Source organism: Lupinus angustifolius, chromosome LG07, assembly GCF_001865875.1.
Source record: "Lupinus angustifolius cultivar Tanjil chromosome LG07, LupAngTanjil_v1.0, whole genome shotgun sequence".
NCBI lineage: Eukaryota > Viridiplantae > Streptophyta > Magnoliopsida > Fabales > Fabaceae > Lupinus > Lupinus angustifolius.
Window position 1 is genome coordinate 10957810 of NC_032015.1, and position 6330 is coordinate 10964139.

Sequence of the window (6330 nt, forward strand, 5' to 3'; positions counted from 1 at the left end):
TTTCAGCAACTCTCTACAATATTTGAATTGACTTACAAAAATATTATCCTCGAGTTGTTTGATTTGCAATCCAAGAAATAATTTAACTTCCTCATCATGGACATTTCAAATTCCCCTGCATCATATTGCGAAAGTTACTACACAAAATCTCATTAGTAGAACAAAAGAAAAATATCATCTACATATATTTGAACAAGAAGAGTATGATTATTTATTTTCTTAATAAAAAGTGTAGTGTCGACCTTTCCTTAGGTAAAATCTTTTTCAAGTAAAAAGTTTGTTGGACGATTGTACCAAGCATGTGGAGCTTGCTTTAAGCCATAGAGAGTTTTCTTTAGTTTATATATATGAGAATGATGTTTGTATTCTTCAAAACTCGGAGGTTGTTCAATAAACACTTCTTCTTGTATATAACCATTAAGAGACACACTCGTTACGTCCATTTGATATAACTGAAAATTTAGAGAGCAAACATATGCAAGTAATAACCGAATAGCTTCAAGTTTAGCAACAGGAGCAAAAGTGTCATCAATATCTATTCGTTCTTCCCGATTGTAGCCTTGTGTTACTAGTCTAGCTTTATTTCTAACAATAATTCTATTTTCATCTAATTTATTACGGAATACCCAACGAGTTCCTATAACATGCATATTATTCGGTCTAAGAATAAGTTCCCAAACTTCATTTCTCTCAAAGTGGTTTAACTCTTCTTGCATTCTAAGAATCCAATGTTCATCCTTGATTGCATCATCAATCTTGGAAGGTTCTATTTGAGAAATGAAAGACATATTTAAACAAGCATCATTTAGCTTTAAATGGGTAGTGACACCCTCACTTATGTCGCCAATAATATTGTCAATATGATGATCTTGATGAGTTCTCCATTCATTGGGTAAATTCGAGTGAAGATGCTCTTCTTGAGAAGATAGAGTATCATCCATTTTCAAATGCTCAGTATTGGTTGTTGTTTTGGTAAAAGAATCCTCAAAAGACTCTTTTGTTAAAGGGGAACTTGGCAAGTCCTCTTCATCAAGAGTTAACTCATCCTTTATTACAGGATTGGTTTCATCAAAAGATACATAAACAAATTCTTCCATGGCTAGAGTTCTTTTATTGAAAATTTTGTAAGCTTTACTCGTAAGAGAGTAGCATAGGAAGAGTCCTTCATTGACTTTTGTATCAAACTTGCCTAAGTTGTCTTTACCATTATTTAAAACAAGACATTTACGACAAAATACATGCTAATGAGAAATGTTTAGTTTTCTACATTTAAAGAGTTCATAGGGGGTTTTCTTGAGAATTGGTCTTATAAGAACTCTGTTTGAAACATAACATGTTTTAGTGACTACATCAGCCTAAAAGTATTTTGGGAGATTAGTTTCATTCAACATTGTACAAAAAGTTCTTCTAAGGACCGATTCTTTCTCTCTACAACACCATTTTGTTATGATGTTCTAGGAGCATAAAATTTGTGATTGATACCAAGATCATCACAAAATTCTTCAAAAGAAGCATTTTGAAATTCTATCCTATGATCAATTCTTATAGCAACGATTTTTAGTGATTTTTCATTTTGAACTATTTTAGCATATTTGCTAAAGGCATTGAATGTCTCATTCTTATGAACTAATAATAGAGTCCAAGTATATCTTGAATAGTCGTCTACTATAACAAGAGCATAGTAGTTACCACCATAACTTTTGGTCCTTGAGGGGCCAAATAAGTCCATGTGTAGTAACTGCAATAGTCTATCAGAAGAAACCATATACTTAGGTTTGAAAGAATTTTTTGTTTGTTTACGCATTTGGCAAGCACTATATAGTTTGTCTTTAATAAACTTTATTTTGGGTAAACCAACAACCAAATCTTTCTTAACCAGTTTATTCAAATGATCCATATGAATATGAGCAATTCTCCTATGCCAAAGCCATGAATCATGATTATTATTAGCATCTAAACATTTTATTGGTAAAGAAGAATATAAATCAATCATATATATATTATTTATCATCTTACCAATTAGTTTAGAGTTATAGAATCCTTACTTTCGATGATGCACTTATCAGGATAGAATGCCACATGGAATCCTTTGTCACATAGTTGACTTATGCTCAACAAATTGCACTTGAGACCCTCAACATACAATACTCCTTCTATAGTTGTTGAAGGTGGCTTACCGATTCTATCAACTCTAAGTATTTTTACTTTGTTGTTGTCAACATATGTAACATAACCTTTGTCCCATGGATTAAGGACAAAGAACTTATCTTTGTCGCACGTCATGTGTTTTGAGCAGTCGTTGTCCAAATACCATAGATTACAAACAGCTCTCAAAATATCCTACAAAACAGGTTAAGTAATATTAGGTACCCAATTTTCTTTGACCCATACATGGTTAGCACCTTTCTCCACCCATCTATAGTGACCTAAGGGCACACCATATTTTCTAATCATGGAAGTATTTGGTGTATGCCCATGGTTCTTACAGTAAGTACATATGGGATGATGCTGATGTATCCTAGTTTTATTGTTACTACAATTAAATGCATGGATACTTTGTTTCTGAAAGTTTATTTTTGTTGAGACATTTTGTTTCTTAGAAAATTGGTTGTTAGAATAGCCAAGACCTATTTGGTCTATAGAATGTCTTTGATCTTTAATTATTTTGTCCAGATTTTTGCTACTATTGTTTAATTTATTAAGTTCAAGACTTAATGTTGAAACTTTCTTTTCAAGACTTATGATTTGTTTGGTTTAGGAGAGAAAGTGAGAAGAAAGAAACATGTGAGAGAGAAAATAAAGAGAGAGAGAAAAAGATGAGAAAGGGAGTGAATTTTCATATTATTTGGTAGAAGAGAAACTAAAGAGAAAGAGAAGAGAATAATAAATAGTGTTATATTGTAAAAGACAAAAATACCCTTTAGTTTTAATAATTCTAAAATACAGTGTATCTGTTATAATAAAAAAATTATTTTAGATTTAACTAATAATTTTCAAAGTATTTAAAAATTATTAGTATATATATATAATTAAATTATTTTTGCTCCACTTACAACTTTATGCTAGCCTTCTCATGATATCATGCAAAGTCATTTTACAAGTTTATATAGAATGTGTAATATATAATATAATACTTATAATGTCTTCATAAGTGGATCCAAAATGCACCTCAACCACTAATTCATTGTTGCATTGTACTAATATTATGCATTCTGTCATGTGAGTATATCACAACAAAAATAATAATGAGTAACAACTACCATAAAGAAGAAAAATAATAAGGAGTATATCACAACAAAAATAATAATGAGTAACAACTACCATAAATAAAAATAATAATTAGACATCAAATCCACTAATATATGACAATGAAGAAGAAAATCCACAAAAAATAAAGAAAAAAATAAAGTTATGCATACCAGGTAGCAAATCCACAAACAGAGATGAGATAACAATGTGGAGAAGAAGAAAAAATTGTCGTCAATGATAAAGTATGTCAAGTAGTTTAGGTTAAGGGTTTTTATGGTATTTTACAAAATATAACATTCTTCTCTCCTCTTTCTCTTCATCTTTGGAGAGAAATAAATTTTGTGGACCCACAATATTTTTTTCTCCTCCCCTCCTTCTATCTTCTCAACCAAAGGGGGGAAAACCCCACTTTCTCTCATACTTCTCTCCCTTCATCTTCTTTCTCTCCATATTCTCTCAATCCAAAGGAAGGCTTAATGTTAAAATTCTTTCAGGCACATAACTCTAAATCAAAGAGGGAGCATACAAAATAGGGGGAACATACTCAAGTCATATCAAAATAGCGCAAAGTACGCTAGTATCAGAAAACTATACTGTCAAGAAGATATTGATTTGTCATCATAAAAAAGGGGAGACTGTGAAGAAGATCTTGCTCCTGACCTTGGCACAGTTTTGATGAAGACATCAACATCACATAAAGAAGAAAAGGAAGAATACTTATGAAGACAATAAAGATAAAGCTTCAAGGAAATTAAAGTCTAAGTCTATAGGTACTTTTATCCTTATACTCTCAAAATAAAATTAACAGTAATGCTCAAAAAGTATTTTAAAAAGAAAATTGAAATCTACAAGTATAGCTGAAAACAATTTTCAAAATATTGTGTAACATATTACTAGGTCTAAGTAACAAGTTACTATGACTAAGTAACAGATTACTAGAACTAAGTAACAGATTACCAGAACTAAGTAACAGGTTATATGAGTGAGAAATGAGTTACCTAACAAAAACTGGACATGGTAATCAATTACTCCATTTGAGTAACTGATTACAAGGTTACAGTATATTTGAGTAACCGATTACACACTAGGGTAATCAATTACTCAGTTGGATAGAATGTTTGGATAATCGATTACATCCTTTGAGTAATCGATTACACTGTGTGATAATCAATTACTCAGTTAGAAAAATTTGGGTAATCGATTACATTAATGCTGTAATCGATTATTGAGAGTTGTTACACCAGATTTTCATATTCAAACTGCACAACTTTCACCCCAAACGAAATGGTTTCATTCCAATCAATTCCTACCTTTTCATAGAGGTTTCACGGCTGAATGGAAAGCCTATTTAAAAGCATTGAAACTCAGAATTCACAACAACAACTCATATACACAATCTAAATTTTATGAAACACTTTTTTTGCAACTTGTTCTTAACTTTCAGATTAAATTTTATGAAGTTGTTTTAAGTGTGATTTCAAAGTTTTTAAACCTTCTGAGCATTATTACTAAGTGTATAAAGAGTTAACGAATTCAAGAGATCATAGTGTTCAAATCTTGTAAAGGCAATCATTGCCATTGTTAAAGTTTTCTTCATTTAAATTGCTGAAATACTTTCTTTCATAAGGGTGTGATAAGAAAGGGGATAGAGTCATTTGGAAAAGTTGTTTTCGAATGAGTGACATAGGTATTAGAGAGTGAGTAAGGTAAAAGAAAGTCACGGGGTGAGAATTTGTAATTACTACTCAAATGGAGTAATCAATTACCTTGATCAGTTTTTGTTGGGTAACTCGTTTCTCACTCATGTAACATGTTACTTAGTTCTGATAATCTATTACTTAGCACAATAACATGATACTTAGATCTAGTAACCTGTTACACAGTATTTTGAAAATTATTTTCATTTGTACTTGTAGATTTCAAGTTACTTTTTAAAATATTTTTTAGCATTACTACTAATTGTATTTTTAGAGAATAAGGATAGAAGTACCTATAAACTTAGACTCTGATTTCCTTGAAGCTTTATCTTCATTGTTCTCATAAGTATTTTTCTTTTTCTTCTTTATGTGATGTTGGTGTCTTCATCAAAATTGTGCCAAAGTCAGAAGCAAGATCTTCTTCACATTCATGTGAGAAGTTCTTTGTTCAACATCATTATGTGATGGAAACCAAAATTGTTTTTCTCTTTTAACACAATGTTAGTATGGAAATATATATTTATGGCCTAAAATATTATTTCATAGATTAAGTAAAAAGAATCATATAGGTAGCTTGACACTACATCTTAAAACAAAATCTTAAAATATTAAGTTTATGAGAATATCCACTTATACGCTATTTAACTCTCACTTTTACACAATATAAATTTTTTTCATTCATACTTGAAATATCTAACATTTTTCTTCAAGTGTGAGTCACTCTCCTTTGAATATTGGATACATTATAAGTCTTACTATTTAATTATATTATATATTAATATTTATATTGTACTATTTAAATATAATTAAATTCTGAATTTGGAATATAAAATAAAAAAGAATATGAAAAATATTGTACTATTTAAATATAATTAAATTCTGAATTTGGAATATAAAATAAAAAAGAATATGAAAATATAATTTAGCTATTGGTTTTTATATAACTATTTAAATGTAAACAATCAACTATTTAAAGACAATTATGTTTTACTTTATCAAATGTTTTATAATATAATATACTCTTAATTAGGCTTACACGATAGAATATGCTTTTAAATAGATCGGGCATTAGTCTTAAGATGTTTTTAACAAGTTAGATTCACATTACTACACTACCAAAAAAAAAGGCAATGCCCACACTTGGGTAACCACGTCTCTCTAAAACGTAGCAAACATTCAAATTCTTTTAATTTGACACTATACTATTCTTTTAATTGAATATCAGGTTTGGGTTATTGGGTTAAAGACTGAGATAAATAACGCGTCTCTCATTTCTTCTTCTACTCTCTATCTCTTTCAAATCTCTACTCACACTCTCTCTCTCTCTCATTTCACTACTCGCTCTCTCACACGCTTCTTCCCCATCAACGTCTTCTTCTCCATC